The sequence below is a fragment of the Peromyscus californicus genome, unplaced genomic scaffold, assembly GCF_007827085.1.
Source record: "Peromyscus californicus insignis strain IS unplaced genomic scaffold, ASM782708v3 Scaffold_20__1_contigs__length_68692818, whole genome shotgun sequence".
Classification (NCBI taxonomy): domain Eukaryota; kingdom Metazoa; phylum Chordata; class Mammalia; order Rodentia; family Cricetidae; genus Peromyscus; species Peromyscus californicus.
Genome location: NW_026294503.1, coordinates 17,253,783 through 17,277,399, shown reverse-complemented (window position 1 = coordinate 17,277,399; position 23,617 = coordinate 17,253,783). Strand labels below are relative to the sequence as shown.

Here is a 23,617-nt window from a genome sequence, read left to right as displayed (position 1 = left end):
GAGCTGTATTTTATGTATGTAATACTTAGATCCACCTTGATGGTGGAATTTAATGTGCTAAATCATGACCTGCTGTGCTTTAAACAGGAATCTTTTAAAGAGATACATGACTTGTTTTTTTTTTTTTAAAAAAAGCTAGAAGTTTGAAGTGATTGTGGCCATTAGACATAATGAATCAGTCGCTTCCATAGCACTTAGATGTATTTAGAATTTACTAAGAAATTTCAAAAGAGGGAAAAAAAAACCCACCCAAAAAATCAAAATGCCTCCTCATTGTGTATTTTAAGTATTGTTCTGAGAACATTTTTGAAAAAGTCTCATTTCTGTGGGGAGTGACAGTGCTTTTCTGAAGATACGATTTTAAAGGCACTTTACAGTTTACAATTCTATCAGCTTAAAACGTTATGCAGAAATATTATGGAACATGTAAAGACTCCGTACTCTTGAGCCTATGCGTTTTTCCCTAGGGTGATGGATTCTGTGCGTCACCCAAATGTGATGCTATTTGCCTGGCTTGTAATACTGGTTTGAGGGTTGCTGGATGTCCTAGTTCATCAAGCAACATAATACAACAACGTTGGTAACTAGGTAATTGACACAGTCAAAATAGGCTCTGGAAAATGTTCCAAATACTTTAAAGTCAGTTCAGAACTTAGCATATATTCCATTTATTCAACACTTAAATAAACAGATGATTCATTGTCTGCCCTTTAAGCCTACTATAGTTGATATCACTAGAAGGAAATATGTTAATGCTCCCAGTTCTTGTTTTTATTTCTTTTGCTTTAGTTTGAAAGGAGCATAGCTCTCTTATTTGTCTTAATGATTGATTTATCTATTAATTACTTATAATTGTGTAATGAGTAGTATAATATAATAAACATTTATGTTCCCTAACGTAAATGTCCCAAGTTTTAAGAATGTTGATATTATTACTATTTTTTAAAAGTTTGAGTATTATAACAAGGACTGAGTTCAATATAGGACAATATATAACTTATTTAAACATACAAATGTCTTAAATGTAGAAAACAAGGGATGAAAATGTTTTCATTCAGAGCTGGTTTTAGTTATAGTATTTGGACAGACTATGAAGTTTACAAATCAGTGAATGTTCATAATAGAGTTTGTTCCTTGTTGTTAGATTCTATAGTAGGACTTTCTGAGCATTCATGTGAATTGCAATATCACTTCCTCCATATAGGAATTAGAAACACATCTATACTCAGTGTAAATAAATGTAAATACATATGGCAGAGTTGGTCTGGGGAATCAAATTTCTCTATTATGTGATATGCTTATGTGCAGAAGGGACACATATTACTATCTTAAGATTAGTACAGCTCATGCGTCTCTGACTTCATGATACTAACTACACACATGTATGTGCACATGTTTGTGTTCTCTTGTCATAGAGGTCACTACCAGGGATTCTATCAAACTGCATCTTTTCAAAAATGACATTAATCTTTCTCATGTCCCTTTAAGTTATTTAATGCATCCCAGAACCTACTTGAGAGTTAAATTACCTACAATTTTGGTTCTCATTGAACGTGAGGTTGACTGAAGAAAACGAAAAACAAATTTTACTTTTTTGTGATGTCACGATCCACACATTATCTTAGCTTCGGAAGATTAGTCTATTTGTATCTCAATACTAAGTAGCTCTAAACATATAAGTGCTCCTATAAAATGTTGTTATTAGTGTTTGCTTTTAATGATTGCTGAAAGAGAATCTGGGTCACTTTACTTATAAATGATGTTACACAGTTGATGGAAGTTAAGGGTGGGTGGTCATAAATATATTAAGTTTAATCAATGTCCATACTACTAAATTTTTACAATGCATATTCTCATTTCTGAACGATTAGTAATTCTTTCAGTAGTTAATTTTTTATGCAATTTTGAGGCCTTTATACCTCACTTGTCTTCTTTATTTTGATGATGAATTTTTATGCTATACAGTTTTAAAATTTTAAATGAATAGTCAGAAATGATTATGTTCACTATTGGATACACAAAGTCTGTCTGTAAGGATTACTGCAAACTTTGCTCCCTAGGTCTGCAGAAGTAGAAAAGTTCTAGAAAATTACCCAGGTAAAGCCGCCTGGTAAGCATAAAATATTCTGTACTTTTAAAGTAAATTGTTAAGAAAAGTTTTTCGTTTTTATCAAAGTTGCGTTCTTTGAGTGTAAGATGTGGGAAAATTGCAGTAAGAAACTTTTTGCCATCAAAACCCCAGTTACAATAAACTGTTTATTCTGCTTTTTATACTATCATTCTTTATTCTGTTTTAAAATGTTATGGTTTTAGGGGTTAATTTACTCTATTGAAAGAATGCCCTAATTAACACATATTGTTTTTTAAAAAACATTTTGATACACTATGAAGGAGGAAGCTGTCACTCGAAAATTTTAGCTCATAAGTAAAAAGTCATTTGTGTGTGTTTTATAAATAAACCTATGTACATGATCTTACATGCTGTCTTTGCTGAAGTCTTAATCTTAACTCTTTAGTGTTGTGTTTGTTTACAATTATATGTATACATTCTTCACTCTTTATCCTAAGAATATTATTCACTATCTTGTATTTGACATTTAATTCAATATATCTATGCTCTTACTACTCCTTGAAAGTTTTGATATATCACTGATAATAACATTTCAAAATGGGACTGACCCAGACTATGATTAGAAGTAGAGAATTGAAGGTAGATATTAGCCTAACCAGGTTTTCCTTGTTTTTCTGTTACAGGTTTTGGTTTGTTTTAAAGACAAAAAAAAAAAAAAAAAAAAAAAAAAAACCTCTGAACAATAAGGGGAATGGGCTGTGTAGAGTCAGACATTATTGCAGCATGTGGCTTTATTCATTTATACGGTTTTTTGACACAGAAAGCTTTGACCTCTTAGCCTGTGGTCCTTGGGAATTTTAGATAAACCCCACTGGGGTCACACTTACAGTTCTGGCTTCGCGTGACAGCAAGCACTCCCCATGTAGCTTCTGCTGTGCTACTGCGCTGTTTTCCTTCAGGACTGGAAGTCCCTTTAACTTAATTTGGCATTTGGAAGCACAACCAGAATCCTTCCTCTCTGAAAATCCTCTGGATGGCTTTCAGAAGGGCAAGCAGAGATCATGGGCCACAGGATGTAGCTGACTTTAGGATGCTAAAGAAAACTGTGCTGAGACCAAGCATGCTGTCTCTGGATTATTCTGCCATACTTTACCAGCAGGTTTTTCTTTTGCTTGAGAAAGTCTTTTTTTTTTTTCTTCCAGTTTTGAAAGGATTAAGAATTTCCCCTTTATTTGACAGATGTGCTGGCTGGAGGATTTTTTTAATCTCCATTTCTTTATGATATTTATATTTGAAGGGCAGTTATATTGGAAATACTTGAAGTTTACATACAGCAAAACAATAATTTGATTTTATTGTTTGCTCTTGAGCAGGCCATTGACACTTAATTTCTGTGAGGAAATACCCCAAATGAAGTTAAATAAAGTTGTGGTATAATTTGGAAATAATTATGAGTACCACTTTTTCTGGCAAAAAGATTAAGGCAATTTTAGTTAGTGTTTCTACCCAACCCAGCATTCCAAGTTTTTAAGTATGAATTGGACCACTTGGTCACAGATGATGCTTGAAATGTGTGGTATCTTGATGTAGCGGAGAAGAGAGGGGACTTTAAAAATGCTCACCGGTGTGTTTTAGATTCCCAAGAGATGAATGCCAACTATCACATTATCAGCGCTTGGAGGTCTTATGAGAATTTTACTTGTTTATTGTTGCATTAGTCAGTGACATCAATCAGAAGCTGCTAGCATATTTGTCTACAGACCTGGTACTGTTGAATGAGGGACTGCATTTTCATCAAGGTTTGGGGTGTAACATAAACTAGAATAATATCTGTCTTCTAAGGTGGGTCCTCAGTTGGGGATTTGCCACTGACTTTCAGCCTCTCTGGTGTGACAGTTACAATGGGTAGAAATATCTAGAGTGATCAGTCAGGTTAGTTCTGTCTTTCATGTCTAGGAAAATATAGCACTTGATGTTTGCTTTTGTGTGTTTTGTCTCCAAGCAGAGGAAACTGACAGTTTTATGTTTTAAGTGCAGAAAGTTGTTCTTGGCTAAGCAACCCTAGAGTTAATCACAGGGATGTTAACTTGAATTTTTGTCTTTATAAAGTTTCTGATTTTTCAAACGAGAAATGTGCTGTTGTTATTACCAAATTGACATCCTACCTTCTGGGTTGATTTTTAGATAAATGTTTGCTTAAATGTTCTTTCTTGAAGTCCATTGCTTTCAAAATAGCAAAGTTTTTTTTTTTCTTTAAAGCTTTTTAGGGGAGGAAATATTTAATCTTTTTAGCATGTTTTGTTTTTGTTTTTAGGTTGCTGTTTTTTTGTTCTTTACTGTAAAATACAAACCAATTTTATATGCATTTGGTGCTCTTTTTTTTTTCCTGTCCTGTTATCTTTTAAAAACTCTGATACAGGAGAAATCCAGGAATCGGCAAGCTCACTTCTCAAACCACACCCTGGCAGATATTTTCGTCATTTGTCAGGAGTCACTACAGGGAGAAATCCTTTCCTGTGTCCTATCACACTTTCTTTTTACTTCAGAAAACAGTGATTTGGAAAAGTCATGTACTTAATCATTGAAGTTAATTGAAAACTATGAATGGTGTAAAGGGACATGATATTTGCTCGAGTATTACTTACGTTTTATACTTGTGTGTTAAAGTTTTGATTGGGGCAAAAACAAACTTGAACCAACTTTGATTTCTATTTAAGAACAATTTATGGAATTCTCCAGAATAAGAAAGAAAATATGAAACACCATCAGTGACTCGGTTAGAATTACTTCTGTATGGAGCAGAGACTTCCCTGGGACATATTTAATGGGAGGATGTTTAAGTATAAAGAAAAGTCTCTCTGTTTACACCTGCATTTTTTTTTTCTGACTACTGTCCTGAAGATGATGGGCATTCTTAAATTATGGTTATGTACATAAATGAAGCTGAGACCATAGAGGAATGACAGCTCTATTTATATGGAGGAAAAAAAAAAAACAAGTTTTTTTGTTTTGTTTTTTTACATTTGTTATAGATGTACTACTTCCTAAAGAGAGTGACACCAAGTTGTAAACTCACTATCCCGAGAGCTGTTCCCTGGAAGGAACCACACTGTTTGCATTCTCAGTGAAGTGTGTTTAGCAGTAGCTTGGTGTCTCCACTGGTGGAGGTGGGAATGATTCAAGCAGTCACCTCCTCTTTTGTCTGCTGTGATGTCAGGCAAGAATTTAGCCAGAACCTTGCATTGGAGCCTCATCAGGGTTGGGGAGTTAGGACACTGTGAGGACCCCCAATCACATTTTATGTGTTATTTTGAAACTGCAATTTGAAATTTGAATTATAATAATGAAGTCAGAATAGTATTTTTAGATTTAATTTGAAGCCCGTAGTTAAAGATAGTGAAAAATTTAACAGGCTCTTTTCATGTTGTTGTATGCAGAAGAAAATGGCGATGCACTCCTTCGAAAAGCACTGTAGAAATAGTAGGTTGACCTTACTTTGACAAAATATGATATGTTAAAGATATTTGCGAAGTTTTAGGGATAAACAGAATGTACATTTTCAACAGATTTACAATGGGGAAATCATTTAATAAAGGGAACTGACGCTTGAATGAATGAATTGCCTGAGGTGACACACGCAGGACCAATTCTACACTCCGACTGAGTTATCTTTGCTGTGTGATTCTGTTTTATAATTTCTTCCCCATCTCCTTTACCAGAGATTGCCGTGCATATGCATGAGTGTATGGGCTTCCAATTTCCTCAAAAGGTAGAATACCACTCTCCATGTGTCATCTTTTACTAGCTCTTATGGAGAAGCAGACTCTGACCAGAGAAAGGTCCCTTTCCTAATGGCTGGACTTTCCTTAGTTTGTCAGTCAGGAATCTGCTGTGGTCTGTCTTGATCTTTGTTCTGTAATTTGTATATATTCATGGGGTCCTATATTATTTTGAATGATAGAAACTACTTAAATTATAATTCCATTTTAACTGCATTAATCTTGATCTACAAAGGAGAAAACTAAAGGTATAATAAAAGGTTTCCACCTGCTTGGCTAAAAGAATGATCCTCATAATAAATACAAGCTAATCAGTAGACAATTTCCAGGTTTATTTCAAAAATTTGCTTAATAGTTAAGATTCTTTAATCTTTATTTTTTCCTCCACAAATGGGTATGAGAATCAAAGTGCCATTCACTTTATCAATAGTATGCAGCAAGAATTTGGTGATCATATAATGAATTCATTGATATATCTCTTTCTTGCAATGCCGTATGAAGATACAGGATGCAAAGGTATAAGAGAAGTTATCCCATGTCAGAGTTTCTGTGGAAATCTAGGTATAGCATTTCTTTTAGAAAACTCAATGATGTGAATGTCTTTAGATTTGCTGACATAAAATCCAGTTAGACTGAAAAATTAGTTATGACATAGTCGTTAGTAAGAAGGAAGCTTCTGCTACTCCTCACTTTAGTTTAAATTATCTTCAACATTTATCAATATAAAAACCAATGAAAACAATGGTCCATTTGAATTAGGACTTCTAATCTTTATATGATAAACTAGGGAATGTTTGAGATTGGGCCTGAAAAATGAGGATAGTTTATTTGAATGTGGTTAAGAAACTGTTCGCAGCACTTTATACAAACCTCTCAGAAAATATAGAAACAATTTAGCAAAAGATCAAGGAAAAAAATTATAATAAATGCTTTCCCACTTAGTCCTGGCCTGTGACTGGTGGATGTATTTCAGCTTCAACTCTGCTAAAATGAAATGGTTAAGTTATAGATGCAATGCTTTTGTTGATTTATTTGCTTTACATATGTAGCTATGATTTGGACTTAAAATATGGATATAGTTAATGTTTTTTTTCTTGATTCTAATCAAGTCAATTTTCATTTGGTGTGTTTGAAGTATAGATTTTTTTTTTACCGAATTATGAAGCATAATCAAACTTTAAGTTCCTTGTTTTTGTTTAAGGTTTATTTCTAAATTCAATTGGGTCCCTCATAAGAGAAAGGCACAGGTTGGTTATTGCTGCAGTGTGTCTGTCCTGGATTAAAAACAAAATGGTGTTGAGTGCAATGAAGTAAGGAATTACACTTGCCACTCCTGGCGCAGTGGCAGACAGCTCCAGTAGTGACTGTGCAGGAAGCAGGAGGAGCTGCCAGGCTCTGGACTTGGGCTGGGCTGGTCCAGGGTGAGCTCCTGAACCTCCTTCATCTTGCTTGCAGTGGGAAGAAGACGGATGCTTTCATTCTCAAGGCTTTTCTTTGTTTTGTGTCTTAGCCAGATGGCAGGTGGTTATTATTTTATTATTGTTTTTTCCCCTTGCTTGGGTTTTTTTTTTTTCTTCTTTCCTTGATGTTTCTTTCAGGTGAAAGCTTTTATGAATAATTTATCAACAGGTATTCCTTTAAAACGGAACAGTCTCCTATTGGAAAGTAATCATCTTTTTTTCTGGTTAGAAATTATCAATTAAGTCATGATGCAATGGAGTGGTTTAAAAGTAGTTCTTCTAAATAAATGGAAGAGGCATTGTGACAGTGGTTCCAGTCTTCCCAAGTACTGTCTCCCCCCTGCTTGCTTTGGAGAGCATACTATCATACTGTTTGAAGGGCTAAAACCCTTCTTCTGCTGTTATATAGCCATCAAGTATTTCTCTCCTTTTCACTCAGTATCTCTGTATAGTTGAGCTTGCTATTTTACTCCGACTTTAAATCATAATTTAATATCAATATGTACCTGAGCAATTATAGCAAGAAAAGGTAAAATGTTTGCTTTCTCCAAGTTCTTCTTAATGATTTTCTCAACATCATCTTAAGTGTATTTTTCCAACTGATTCCCCCTCTATATATCAAGCACCTATTTGTCTTCTTTTACTTGAGGACATACAATAGCAGGTTATTGCATTTTCTTCAGGAATTTGCTCTCTCAATAAGCCATAATATGCTTGACTACTTTTGCTTCTCTGGGATCACAGTTCTGTTAATGTATTCACCTACTGAAGTAAATTCCTTTTCAGGCAGTCTTTAGACTGTTTTATACTTGTTCTCATGACACAGATTTGTGAACAAAGACTATCTTAGATGTTTTATAGAAGGCAGTTAAATGGGTTATAATCCAGTTGTAGTTGTTTATGGAGCATTCTTGGAATGTAGGAAAAGTGTAAGTACAGCTTTGTAAGTAATCTATGGCTAATGAAGCTGGGAAATAGGTTGGGACTCATGCAGCATGGAGCCTAGGTAACACTCACCAAATATTGAATACAGTTGCTGAGACAGTTTAAAAAAAATCCCAGCTAAAGTGAAAGGCTACCTTTAAGAGATTTATCGATTCCAATGTTTCCAAGTCCGATGTGGAATCCAGCCTTCCTTTTTTTTTTTTTCAGATTAAAGATAAACCGAACCACCTACAAAAATAAGCTGAGAGTGGAGGAAATATCGGATGCCCGGATTTGGTTCTCTTTTGTTGTAAATCAGCAGAGTGAAGTGTGCCAGGCCTCCTTGTTTCTAGACAGTGTTGTGCGAGTCACCAGTGGCCTCGCAGAAGCCAAGCCCCAGTGGAGTTCCCATCTGATTGCAGTGATCAGATTTGTCTCCTTTGCCTGTCATCCTCTCCTGTGTCTCTCTGGGCTCAGCTACCAGGGCTCTGCAGTTCTGTAGTCACCCTTCTAGTGTGCCCTTGATTTTCTTTTTCTCAGTGTCTTCCTTTCTTTGAAGATTTTCTGCTTCCAGCTTTTCATCCGCATGAAATCATTTCAGAGTCTCCCCCTTCAGTTCCATCCCGCCTCTGAGCTTCCATCAAGACTTGCTTGTAAACTTGTTTTTCCTTATTGCGTTGACATTCGGGACCCTCCTTAAGGCTTTCAGTCTACCAATTCTACCTGAATGGCACCAGCTATTCTGTCCTCAGTGGAGTGCTAACTGGTCCCTGGGCATTCTCAACCACACATTTGGTGACGCTCTTCTGTCTTTATGACATACCCTTTATCCAGCCTTTCCTGTTGTAATCCTCTTCATTCCTCCTGAGGTCTTCCACTCACTCACTTACATGGAAGTAGCCCTAAACTGGGCTATATTTCTGGCTGTAGTGTAGCCCAAACAAGAATCATCTCGGCATTGAAAACCTGAGAAAAGTGAGACGGAGCGCAAACCATCCCAGATTTTTTTTTTTTAAATATTGTATTAAGTGGGTACTTGAGAAAGAATATTTCTTTTTTTTTTAATGCAGAAAAGTATAGGGCTTTCTGGGGTTGAGAAAGTTGTGAAATCGGATTGTTAGGTTTTGCAGAGGAAAAGGATTATATGGTGCTACATAATTAATGGACTCTGCTTGAAAAAAATCCCCCTGATGTTTTGTTCCTGAGATATAATAGCACTGGTCACAGCTTAGTATGTTGCGTTTTACAGGGTCCTTTCAAATACTCCATTTTAATGACTAATGCTACCTAACGAAGCAAAACTGTCTCCAGAAAACTGAAGTATAGCAAGCTCTGAGACATATGAACACTACAGAGTCACGATTTGGGATTGCCATACTCTGTTTTACTGGTACTGTCTCTGAGACACGGGTGTACTCAAAGGTTCAAGATGATAAATGATGGGTTCTCAAAATCATAAGGGGAATGATGTTAGTCTTCACAGTAAAGAGTCAAGCATGTGGATTTGGACTTCCGGATGTTGAATTATTTTTCAGGCCCAATATTGGGTCATGTTGTTTAAGGACAGTGGTTTTTGCTTTGGCTTTACAGTGATAGTGTCCTGTTAGCAAGTTCAATGCCTAGGTGCTAAGGGAGCAATGAGGACTTACACCCTCAGAAGATCCAACAAGGTTATTGATGAGCAGAGTCCATTAGATCTAGGAGAAGCATAGTGATCCCTGCTTTAAGATGTCCAGGTTCTGGCAGTAAGAGGATGTTGGAATTCCCTTTGCTTTTAAAAATACCTATGTTTTCCTAAGAAATGACCAATAGAGTGTTAAGTGATTATAGATAATGCAGCATTTTTATGCTAGAATAAAAGTAGCCACGACTTCTGAATATTTGATTCTTACTAATCACTTTTAGTTTCATCTCAACATCAAGTAATCATGCTAATCCGATTTTTACAGACTAGCTCCTGATCTTTTCTAAGTAATTTTATTTATTTTTAACTAAAACATTTCTTTTATCTGAAAATGGGAAAGCTCCTTGGATTAAACATATGAATCTACTCAGCACTCAGATATTAAACATCTTTGGAAAATGATTAAGTGATACTTTTATTATATATCCCCAAACCCCTGTGGAGACTCCCCTTGTGATGGAGACATCCAGGAGCGGATCTACCAGTGAAATTTCTTTTGCTTCTGTGGCTGACTCACTTGTAGGATTCGTATTCCTCTGTATCCCCTTCTTGCTTGGAAACCAAACATTCCAAAGCTTCCCAGGAACCTTAGCTAATTGCATTTTTTCAGACATACTTTTGTGATGTCACCTTTTATTTATCAGGAACTTTAGGAATCCTTTGAAGGAGACATTTGGATTTGTAGAAGTCTTGTCTGCCTGTATTTTGCACCCTTTAAGCAACAGTCGGAAGAGTTCTACTGAAAAGTGCCTTCTGGTTAATACACAGGGGTTTTTAAATCCTCTGTACTTTTCCACAACTGAAGGGATGCATACTTTTGGTTACAAGTAAGTAGGCGAAATTTAGCCCCACTGTTCTGGTAGCCTTGGTGGCTATAAAAAAAAAAAAAAAATCTCTTCATTGCCATTTCATAATCTCTGACATGACTGTCCAGCTCTCATGTCTGCTAAAAGCAGAAATTGAGGAAGGAAATGTATGTTTTGGCTCCATGAAAATGTTCCTTATCAGAGTGTCTGTAGGAGTGGCTGCTGCTGAAGATGCCTCTATTTGCCAGCTGGACAGCATGTGTGTTGGGCTAGCTTCCTGTCTGCTAAAGCTGTGTGGTGCCCTTTAATGATGGGAAGGAGGACATTATTAAATGTGTCGGGCTTAGTTTTCACTTGTGAAAATCGAGGAGCAGAGGGCATGCAAATTTGGCTGGAAGGCTGGACCGGCTCAGTTTGCATAGCGATGAGCTACAAGCCCTAAAAACTGGCTGCACATAGGTAAGAGAGGCCACAGGTCTTAGGAGAGTCAGGTTTGCAGGGAGAAAAAAGGGACCCTGAACAGGAGGAGGGCTGTCTTTCATCAGAGGACACCTCACAGTGAAGATCATGGTGCACATTTGTGAAGCACGCCACTAAGGCCACTGTCACATCAGTTCAGTGTACTGTCCCCACCTGCGACCTTAGAAAGGGGTGACCAGTCAGGGAAGTTACACGTATTGTCCAGACTTCAAAATGTAGCCAAAACAGCAGCCGTCGGGATTTGTACTGAGTGCCTTTGTGAATCCATAAGCTGTTCTAGTCTGTTCTTTGCTGGTGGATGAGCAAGGTCCCAGCTGTGGTATTATCCAGTATGGTAAGAGATATTTATTTATTTGAGGTGAGGCCTCACCATATACCCAAGGCCTCAGATTTTTCCATCCTCCTGCCTCAGCCCTTAGAATTCTGAAATTGCAGGTGTGCATCAGAATGCCGGGCTTCATGCAGTCGGATTTTAGAGGATGCCACTTCGTCATATTAACACTGTGCCACTGTGATTTCTTCTTAGGCCATAATTCAATTATTAGGAGATAAACTGTCACCTTTATATACAAGGCATTGAAACATGTTTAGAGTAGCAATCCAGAAACATCACAAATAACTTATTTTTTTTTCTGTTGCGATAGCTGCAGTGTCTAGTAAACACACACACACACACACACACACACAGAGAGAGACAGAGAGAGAGAGAGAGAGAGAGAGAGAGAGAGAGAGAGAGAGAGAGAGAGAGAGAGAGAGAGAGAGAGACTCTGACTCACAAGCTTAAGTAACTGCCTCTCCTGGCTCCATTACAGTAAAAAGGCTGTGCTCAGCAAACCCTGGTAAGAGGAAGTTGTTGAATGACACGGGGAGGTGGTACTGTCCTGTTAATCTTCATGCTTTGCGTTTCCTAATGTATTTGTACTCTCGGGGAACTAATGCTCACAATGGGGTCTGGACAACCTTGAATTCTGATGTGGCTCGTGAATGTTACAAAGACTTCAAAAAGCAAGCTTGGTTTGGTTTAGACCTAAGCATTTCCTTAAATCAATTATTAGCTTTATAGCTTTTTTTTTCTTTTTTTTTTTAATTATGCTTTTCGGAAGAGTTATAAAGAACCAGTGCAGTGTGGCTCCGGGGATAGTTTGATCAGAACTAGACGCAAGAGTCAAAAAATTGTACCTTTCCAAACCCTTTTTAAAGGCGAAGTGGAAAATGGGAGCCTCAGATCGGTGAGCCTCCGGGTCCATTTTCTTTGCGGCGCCAGGAGAAGCGGTCGGGCGGGCTCGGGAGGGGCTGGGGTTGCAGCGGCACCAGGGCCTCAGAACCGGGTCAGGCCCGGGAGCCGGGCTGCTCGCGCGTGCAGGGCGGTGGGCGTGGAGCGCGGTGCTGCGGGAGCTGGTGCTGCTCAGCCTGCCGGGCCGCCCTGCTCCGCTCTCACCGGCCTCCCGGGCCGACCCTTCCCTGCGTCTCCCCCGCGCCTTCCTCTGTTGCCGCCGCCCTGCCCTCCGAGATGACGGGGCGCTCAGATTTCCTCCCGCCAGCCCCCAAGATGGGTTTATCAACAGTGACTCATCTTTAAATCCTGTTCTTCACCTGCGATCGCCCTGCAAACCGCGAGAGTTGCCACTGCAGAGAACTGAAGCCCTAGTTTTTCATCAATTAAAGAAATCTATGATTAGCCTTTGATGAGCGACCTGCTTTCCCAGGGTTTTTCATTTGGAACTTTATTTAGGGACAGGAACACACAGAGTAGAAGGGAGCATTGTGTCTCAGGCTTCTCAATCAGAAAGCTATGAATAAAACAGGCCTACAGTCATAGGCACAGAATCGCCATGTGCCTTATAATTAAGTAGCTTTATTAGCACATGAAACTGTTTAGTAGTGGCTGAACCTTCCATACTTTTGGTGTTCTGTGCCTTTACAGTCTCTTAAAGTATGTATTTGAAGACAGTTGCTGAATTCCTGGTCAAGCTTACTTGTCTTTACATTATTAACCTTCTTTTAAAGTTATTTCTTGTTAAGGAAATGCTCCTTATAGCCTTCATTTTAATGTCCTTTTCTAGAACTCCATATTATTAAAAGTGTATCATGTAGCAGCAGTTAGTTATTTTTAGTGTAACTGCCCTGAAGTCTTCCTCAGACAGGTATTTAGCAGAGATTGAAGGTTATTGATTCATATAATTTGTATCCAACTGCTTCCTTTTGGCCTCGAAGGTCTGTGGGTGCCTAACATTAGCCAAAAGAAATAATTGATACATGCCTGGATGTGAGGTGACCAGTTCAGCTTCTGATGACCACGGTTGTACACCGAAGCCTTCATTAATTTTAAAATTAAAAATCGTCAAGAACGCAAAGATATTTGGATATCCCTTTATAGCATGCAACAGGTTCACGTCTACCGTCGCTCTCACTTATAACAGTTTTTTTTTTTTTATTTTTATTTTTAATTGACGCGAGCTGAGACATTTCTCTGGTGGTTGTTCGAAGGTCCGCTTGCGCAATCCAGAGTGGCACTGGAGTCCTTATGGAGAGCGAGTGGCTTGCGGCTCCTCATCTTGCCTTGGTTTCCAGGTGCTCAGATGCTAAGGGTGCACTACCAGGCCCCGGCAGATGAGATCATTTCACAAGGCACAGTATCAAAATGAGATTATTTTATAAAAAGCAAACAGTTGTCCCTTGAGAGTGCATGCCGACTTAGTATAGCAAATCTTTTTAAGGAATTCATGTAAAGGTAGGTACTAATCTTATGATAAAATGTCAACCATATTCGTTGTTAATGAGCAGTGTCCTGGCCTCAACCCCCCTAATGAAATAATCTCCCCATTCGACAGTGGGACTGAAGCCAGCACCAGAAGGTCCCGGTCTATTATACAAATAGGAAAGACTTGAGCGTGCCATCCCTTCTCTCGGCTGAAGGAGCCGCTCCTAGTGATAGGCACCTATTCATTATTTCTGGGCCATCAGTGTGCACCACAATATTTTTTAACCTTTTGTCTTGTTTTGTATTTTCTATAATTTGCACACTTGACCTGCTTCTAGGCTTATTTGTTACCTAGGTGTATGCCCAGTGCAAATGAAACTATAGAAGATTCAGGTACCCTGGTGCCTTTGGGATGTTCCATTGTCTAGAATAGGTTAATGCCCACCTTCGTGTGGAATTCCAGCCGGTTGTGGCTGTGTGTTTATTTCTGCGGCGTAGCTCTGGTGTAATAAAGTCAAATTTAGCGCGCATCTTTGGCCGCTCAAGTTTGCAATTTTCCCACCTGTGGGCTTGACTAATAGCCCATAGGTTTTAGAGGAAGAGCAATTTAGATAACCTATCTTGAACAGGCCTGCTGAATGCTGAAGGGCCGTGTGAATATTTATTATGATCATAGTAATTATAATGATTGTTCTGTTTCTAATCTTTTTAATTTCTGTATGTCATTAACTATGGAAGTGCTCATCACCCTGTTCAAAATGGTGCTTCTACGGCGGTGGTTCTCAGCCTTCCCAATGCTGGGACCCTTTAGTAGTTGCCCAAGTTGTGGTGACCCCAACCATAAAATGACTTTGTTGCTACTTCACAACTGTAACTTTGCTACTGTTGTGAATCATAATGCAAATATCTGATATGCAGGATACCTGATATGTGACCCCCAAAGGGGTTGTGACCCATAGCTTGAGAACTGCTATTCTAAGGTCTTATTTTAATTTAAAATATACTTTTATGGTATCTATAGAGTGGAACAATTGAGACTTGTAGGAACATGTGGCATCATAGTATTTCCAGAGACTTCCATGGCATCATTCATACTGTAGGTCTGTTAATTCTCTTATGTTTCAGTTTCTTTTCAAGGCTATCCTGAACTGTACAGAATTTTGAAAGGAATGATTTGGGGTGTTTTATGTTTTGGGATGACCTCTGCTACAATCATTCTGTTTTTTTTTGTATGTGTATATGTGGGGGGGGTAGTTAGTTCTTCTTTTAATACACACAATTTCTTTCAAATGTCACATGAATTTTTGATAGCCAGGCTTTTCCTGTCCTGGCTTACTTTCTGTGGTGATTTCGTGACACTTCTTCCTCTTCTCCGCAGAGGCTCACGTAGTTCCTCTTCAGAAATAATCACTGTCCTGTTTGTCAAGAGGTGTGGTAGCATTGTCAGAATACACCCAGTGTTCTTCTGAAGGCTGGAGTCTCAGATGTCGTGTGGTCCTTCCTGGGTATTTGATCATTGACTTTCTTTCCCCATGTGAAGTAAATGCTATGTGATCATAGCATTTTGTGAATAAAACATCTTGTTAATACTGAGGTTTCCAGTGTTTCTTGGGGAAAACAATAAAGAGAAGTTATGTGATTGTGTACACCCTGTAACATTTACTCAGCAGAACCTCTCTGAAGAATTGTCTGCTTAAGAAACAGTGCAGGCAGGAAAGCCATGGAGGCATTAAAAAATAGACCAGTTTCACAAGATACTTCTTAGTGGTGGTACAAGAAGGGCCACTGATGTCCACTGAGATTTTTGGGAGGAAGGTGCAGCAAACCAGTGGGACTGTTGTCTAATCTGGTAGTAAAGACATTCCTAGCCAGAGTGCTAATTCTGAGTGTTTGCTGGCAGGTGCTGCTTTTAGACCTGTGAGTGGATCGTAAAATGTACATGTCCCTTAGGTAGGGGATTGGAGAAGGTGTTGATGGCATGACTAGGACTTCTCTTTCATCTACGTATGTTTTATGAATGAATTGCTAGAAACCAAGAGTTTACAAAAGGAGACCCTCAAAGGGTCTGAGAACCGCTATTTAGACACTACCTCCTATGTCTTTTTACTCAGAAATGGATGAGCCAGAATATTCCTACATGTATTTTATTTATATTTATGTTTAATAAATGGTGCCTTGTGTTTGTCCATATCTGTGCTTCAAACACAAAACCTACTCATCTAGACTTTGGGAACTGGAGGAAGTACCAGAAGCTTTTCATCTCCACATCACAGTTGTTTTCCAATACTTATCTTTGGTAACTGGAATTCATTTCTATATGCTGGTAATTTGATAAACTGTTTTGAAATGTATTTGTTGAGCTCAGTGTAATTCCATGTGCCTCTAATGAAAGGCATGTGACCCTAAAGATTAGAAGAAAGGTCTGTGGTTGGCTCCCACAGCGATCTTGCTGTTCCTTTTGGGCATCCTTTAACCTGGCACCCTCTAATGTGTTCGCTAAGATAGAGTTTTCCAAAATTTAAATAATATCACATTTGAAAGGATGCCAAGAAACAATGTGGCAGTTTTTAAATTTTGTGAAGCTAAAATTCTTGGTTACAAGAACGAGTACATGTCACAGATGAGTAGCTAGTAATGACTTCAGTGTAGCAGGAAAAGAGCAATTCCCATATGCTGATTCTAGTCTCATAATAAAGAATGTTATAGAAAGATGGCAGAGTATTTAACAAGCTGTGAGTTAATGCGACAGTGTCAGTGGATCCAGCTCCAGAAGGATAATCACTTTACCATATTTCCTCAGAAATATTTGAAGTTATATTGCAAAACAGAAAACTTGCTAGGAACGAATGCAGACTGTGATGTACTGCATCTCCCAACCCAGATTCAGTCTGTCATCCTGAGTTTCTATAAACAGTGCAATTGCTCCAGGATGCTTGTGTAAGCCCACATGCTTGGGTAAATTCATAATTCTCATGGCCAGACTCAAACCTTCAAGGTTTATCTCTCCTGTAGAAGAAATGGTAGCACAAATGGTAGCAAAGATGTTCCTAGCCAAGAGTGCTAGTTCTGAATGTTTCCTGGCAGGTGCTGCTGTCAGAACTGTGTGTGGATCAAATGAGATACCGGGATGCCATTTTTAGTAGTACCCGGTCTTTCTTCTCACCGAGAACCTACCCCAATTCAAATATGGTCTTCATTTTTCAGCATCAGTGGGTGTATTAGCATTCACTGAGCTGCAGTTGTTTCCGGTCCTGTGTAAACAGAGACAGTCAGGGTAGTTTGCTAGATAGTAACAACTCCTTTCCCAGAGGCCCTGGGTTGATATGAGCACTCTAATTTCCTCACCCCCATGACGTCTAGAAAAATTGGAGGATTTAATTTAATTTATGACTAGTATTATTTGTAGTACTGAGAACTGAACCCAGAGTCTTACACACACTAAGCAAGTGATCCACCATTAAGTTATCAACCCTCACCCATTTTTTTTTTTCTATAGAATTTTCTTTTTTTGAGACAAAGTTTTACTAAGCAGCACAGGCTGGCCTTGGATTTTTAACTTCAGACTCATGAGGTTGGGATTTCAGGTCTGAGCCATCAGGCCCTGCTCAAGATTTTTCTGTTTGTTTTTGACTTTTTGAGACATGGTCTTATTTAAACATCCTGGGCTAGCCTAAAATCCATGCTGTAGCCCAGGCTGGCTTTGAATTTGTGGTATTCCATCTGCCCCAGTCCCTGAAGTATTGGATCTGCAGCTCTGTACTGCTGTTACTGTTGTGAAGATTTAATTTTGAATTGTAGACCTGAGTGTCTCTTGACTGCTGCAAACTCCATGCTTCCCCTTTGCCTTGGGAGGCATTCTGGAGCAAGGAAGGGATCTTAGCTCCTTAAGTAGTTTTGGGAGAAAAAAAAAGCATTTCTCATCATATAAAAACTTAACCATTTTCAAATTAGGATACTATTATTTAAATATTTAGCTATGTGCTTATCTATTTAATTGATTCAGATAGTATGAGATATATAACATTAATAATCCATCATAAAAATTTTTACAGAATGCTTTTTAGAAACCATATTTTTTTTTCTTTAAAAGCAATGAAATTGATAATTAAATTATTTACCAGTCTTTGCATTGCATAGGAGATTCCATGGAAACAATGGCGAATTTAAAAATTCTGGTACTGATTAGTACACACTAACTTCCATTCTGATACTGCACGTTCAGTGTATGGCAAATGTCGCCACAGAGGATTGGCTAGTTTAAGAAGTTAAAGAGATGCACAAGCAAGGGTCTCTCCACTGCTCTTGTTTGATCTGGATCATACGGTCAGTGTACAAACTCTTCAGGGGAAACATTGATTTAAAGCAAAGTACTGCTGATTCAACATTCTAGGTTTCGTTCACGGGGTGCCCACTGTGTGCCCGAAGTCAGAACCTTATCCTCCAGAGGAACGCTCTATTAGACATCAGAGTACCATAACTGACCAAGCATTGTTTAATGCACATTGTTAGCTTGTTGCCTTCTTCTGACATTATTCCTTTAACGGTAACTTTGTTTACCAGGCAAATTATACATGCTAGTGTAGGAGATAAGACACCACAGATAAAGAAAAAACAGAAAAGGGCTTGGATAGGGGGCTCCGTGGACAAACTTATACATGGGTAACTGTCAGGACCTGGATTGGAATTGCCAGAGCACCTGGAATGCTGGATGTGGCAGTACTCATGTCTGCATTCCCAGCACTCCTACAAAATACAGGAAGTGGAGACAAGGGAATTCTCAGAAGCTCATGGGCCAGCTAACCCGGTGAGCACAGCCTTGAACAGGGATCCTGCCTCAAATAAGGTAGATGCTGAGGACCTGTCCCAGAGATTATCCTCTGACCTCCACATCCTCCATGGCACCTGTGTGCACACCTATGTGTTTAAGCACCTGTAAGTACAAAATTAATATAGGAAATAAGAGAAAATATTGATCAAAAAAGCAAAACATTGCTTTTGCTTAATATGTGTACATAAGTCTTTGTGTCCATGAGAATCTTGTATGTAAGTGTGTTTCTTTCTTTGACCTACCTAACCTCAAGGAGAACCCATTATTCCAGGATTATTATTATTACTACTATTTTTTGAAAGATCTATGACCTCAAACTTGAGAACAATGTTTAATGTTTTGTTTGAAAGGCCGTGTTGTCTTGTGTGTGAAGGTGCCTTAATTATATTCAAAGTATCACAAGATATTCACAAGCTAGAGGGTTTTGTTCACTTTGCCCATGCCTTTGGACTTTCCACTGAAGGTGCTTAGAAGTATTAATTTGACACAGAGGACTAACCTCTGCTTACAGTTTCTTACTTGGGAATGCGACAGTTCGCCTGTCCTAGCAATGGGAGATTTATGTGTTGGTATGAAGTAAACTACTGGTTTTAAGTGAAGCTTTGGTTCCTCACTGTGAAGTCTGCCATGGTTGCATCTGTATAGATCTTACTGGAAGTAAAGAGGCCTCGGGCCAGTATGGAAAGTGCTGAGTTTCACGGACCAGAACATCTTAGAAGAATAATTGCTTAGATTTTGACAATGTTCTAATGAGCTCCAAAGAGGACTAATGAGATGTGGACTCATTTTGGAAGGTCTAGATTTATCTTTCAGTTTACTTTGGAAAACTACAAAATGCAGTGTAAGAGCATATGAGTCTAAAAGGACTCTGCTTAGATAGGGCTAGAATGTTCTCTTCGGGTTCTACAGAAGAGTCAAGTAAGTTATGCACTTGATTCATCCAATTGTGTGGTTTCAACAATTTCAGTAATTTTGAGAAGTTCAGCTAACAAATGTTTATTACATAACTTTTCATTGACTATAGATCAAAAGAGACAAGTAGATAGGGTAAGTTATGCCCTTGATTTATCCTATTGCCCTGGTTTCAATAAGTTTGCCAATTCCAGTAACATCTATACATTCAGCCAACAAATGTTTATTATACTGTTTTTCATTGACTGTTTGTCTGACCCAAGAATAGCATTTGAATGGTAGCACATCATTCAGGTAGGATGAACAATAATGAAACAAAAACGTGGCAGTCACATTTCTAATTTAACTAAAGATTTTGACTGCGTGCAAATATCCCAATGATTGAACACCATTAATCACTCACAAGCATGTATCAGCAGTGTGATCTTTTCTTCTGATCCTGGAACACCTCACCTAAGTTTTTCTACTCTGATCTTATTTCTGATTAGAATTGAATTCCTTTTGAAATGCAGAACTTTGTTTCACATTTTCCCGTTCTCTTCCTCTGTATTTATGCCACGCCAGTCTGCTTTACTTTTTTCTTCTCTCGTCCTTTTAGAAACTTTAAGTGGGTTTGTGTTTCCAGGGTGGCCCAGCATTACTGAAAGGCAAACTTCTACCTTAGCTGCCTTTGGAACCACAGGATTCAAGGCAACCATTTGTTTTAAATCCTGACTCTTCACTGTTCTTCGGTATCTGTTTATAGTAGGTAGTAACCCCATGTTTCACTTCTGTATCTCTGGATGCACTCTCTGTCCCCTACCATTATACTGTGTAATTCTACATGAAGACATTCTTCACTCATAAGTGCCTCTAATGCTATCCCCCATATTGAGTTATTTGTTATGATTGGAGGAATAGACCCGATAAGAAACACAGCAAACAGTTAGTGCTCACTATTTGCCTTCTAAGAGATTTCATGTTTGTGTTGTTCACTTTGCTCCAGTGCTGTGTTGTGCTGCCTTGTAGCTTATGTATTTACTGTGAGCCTTGTTTCTCTGATAAAGCTAGTCAGCAATTCTAGAAAGGCCAACTTTCATCTTAGAAGTTAAGTGTAGTATGGAAGTCATAAATGCATAGTTTATGGGTGAATGAATTCTCTGGGAAATCTGAAGTGTAAAACGTCTTTGCACATGAGTAGACTGTAGATAAGACATCTGATGCTGCTCTTTCCAACCCTCCTGCCCCACCTCTCCCCCTCTCTTCTTCCTTCTTCTTCTCTTATTTTTGAACCATTAATACCTCTTCACTTATGTCATGGAAAAAAAAAGGTTTATTGGAAATTAAATGTATTATTTTGTTCTTCAGGACAAGAATATTAAACTTTTAGAAAGAGATCAATTTAAGACAGCCAAATATAGCCACAAGTATTTATAAGTTATTATTTCATTTCAAATGTTTTCCATGATAATTATATAGACATTATATTTATAACCAAGTGAGTAAATACTGTGTATGGAATGTTCATATAGCATTTGGTGAATGTACATGATAAATTAGTTGTCAATAATGCTTTTCAAGGAAATAAGGTTTTTTTTTCTACAGAAATTGCTTCATTCTTTGTTTCATAAAAATTTAACCTAAACTCACAGCCAGTGTTAATACCACAGACCTTCTCAGTTCTCTTAAGAAGTACATAGCTCCTTCTCGGTGTGGGCATCGAATCTTTTTACTTGGCCTGTTTCTGTACTTTTATCCTAGGAACCCCTTCTTGTTAGATCACACGTAGATCTGGTACCCTGTTTCCTGGTTTCCCCCCCCCCCCCAAGCCTATAGGCTCAGTGAGAGAATTTTCATGTCTATTCTTTGCACGTCTTGCTGGACACCTGATGCATGGTTGGCCCTTAAAAAGTTGTGATATCTAAACACATGTGATGTTAATTTAGTGGTGATGGTGAGCCTCAGTTATCAAAGCAGCTGGTCAGCTTTGTAATATTTACACAAGACATACAAGCAAATACTCAGTAGGTCCTATGCCAAGAGATACTTTTGACTGGTTTCTAGAAAAAAAATTCAGATAATACACAGCTTAATCATTAGCATTTTCTCACAAATGTACATAATTCTGGACATTTTGATGTGATTAGCTGTTTCAGTGTTGAAGTTACTGAAGCAAAGATTAAAACACTGTTCTTTCCAGTGCGGTTTCTGGACATTAGAAGACATTCCTGGATAGTGCTGGTTTCAGCTTGTTAGTGCTCTCTAATGTTTGACGTTTTCCTTCCACGCATGCACTAGGCTGTGGGGGTTACCTCCTTGGTCCAGCTAGTCTTTCAGATCATCTAGTCCATATGGATGAGACGTTCAGATGATGATTTAGCTGACTCTAGTCTTTGATTATTTCTTTTTCCAGAAAGAACCTCATGAGTGCTGTTATATTTTAGAATTTGGAACAATTTTTTCATGATAAAGTGTGATTGCATTATATATTGTATATATACTCACAAAACAAATGAAGTAGTTTAAAGAATATTTTAAGGTTTGCCTATTATGCTTTGTTCTCATTTTTTTTTTTGGTCTGTTACTACTGGACTTTAGAAAGCATTTAATTGAAAATAGAAGCCAAAGTCTGAAGAAAATATTAACCAAGTAGAAGCTTGAAACGAATAGAATTTTACCTATTAACTTTTTTCATGCAAAATGAGTAGTCAGTCTTCAGTATTCCATTGTAAGATGGAATGTCTTGATTTCCTGTTTTAGACAGACTTATGGAAAGTGCTTTAGGTGGGGTTAGAATCTGATACATTTAATGTGAACAAAAGTCTTTGTTCAGTCTTATAAAGGATTAAAGAATTTAGATGGTGAAATCTCTGAAGAAAATCCTTGACTCTAGAATTGACTGTTATAGAAGGGTCTAGTCTGTTAAGACAAGCAAGTGGCTTCGACCCTCTTTCCAATCCAGTTTTCTCACTTGTAAAGTGTGTTTGATAGATAACTTGTAGGGCTTTGCTGAGGGTTAAGTGGGAAAATTCTGTGTGAAAATAAATACATAATTAGGAGGTAGTACATATATAGTAAATGGTTGGCATCCACTTTAATTTAGCTTGTCTTTGTGATACAGTTGTATACAAAGTTGTTTATTTTTATAATTGGACATTAATTATATCACTATGATGATTTGCATATATAATAACTGCAGATGTGTCTGTCCCTGGTTCCTCCCGGCACCCTCATTTAACAGTCCTAGATTAAAGGTTTTCTCTTTTTTCTCTGATTCATTGTCCCAGATTATCTTTTCATCTGTCGTGCCTCTGTTGTTTTCTCCTCTTATTTTTAGTTCTTATCTCTTGTTTCAAACCCTCTACTTCTTAAATTGCTGTAGTCTAGAATCCACCTTTTTTTTTTCTCTAAATTTTCCAGTTTGTTCCTTTTCTCAACCCGTTGCCTGCTTCTGTACACAGAAGCTCCTTGTCTGAATGTGGGTTTGAGGCATCAATGGCTAACTCTACTTAATGAGGGCCTTGTAGGTGAAGTATAAGAATATAGCCACTGAAATATTTCATCTCAACCTATCTGGCCATGCTTTCTTCTCCACATTTTACTGGGGGAAAACATCACATGGGCTCTAATCGTGTAGCCATAAAGCACAAGAATCCTAAGAGTTATTACAAACTGCATCCACCTGTGAAACTGTCTCGCTTACCAAGAAACACATATTTTGTAATTTAAGCTCCCATGTTCCATCTTCACCCTGATTTCTTCCTCTAAAAATCAGTTCTTCTCCTGGCTGATAACATGTAGTTTGGCCTTGCTTGGTTTTGAAGCCTACAAACAATAATTTGCAGCATTTATGAGCATTACATGCATTCACTGGTGCTGAACATTTCATAGGTAACATATTGTATGTGGTTTCTTCATTCATTTTTCACTATAATATTGTATAATAGAACTACATACTTCACTGTGTGTTTGTATATTATTCATGTATATTTT

At 38.0% G+C, this 23,617-nt stretch overlaps 1 protein-coding gene across 5 annotated transcripts in view; it reads left to right on the top strand.

The window, feature by feature from the left end:
* Trps1 (transcriptional repressor GATA binding 1) overlaps positions 1 to 23,617 on the top strand; it is a 242,737-nt gene that overhangs the window by 7,930 nt on the left and 211,190 nt on the right. Inside the window, exon 1 of one of the 5 annotated variants that reach the window (XM_052747801.1) lies at positions 12,022 to 12,043. The exons of the other annotated variants lie outside the window; for them this stretch is intronic. The gene's annotated coding sequence lies outside the window, so the exon portion shown is untranslated. Of the gene's footprint in view, positions 1 to 12,021; positions 12,044 to 23,617 lie in introns of those variants that run through there. 5 annotated transcript variants of the gene reach the window in all.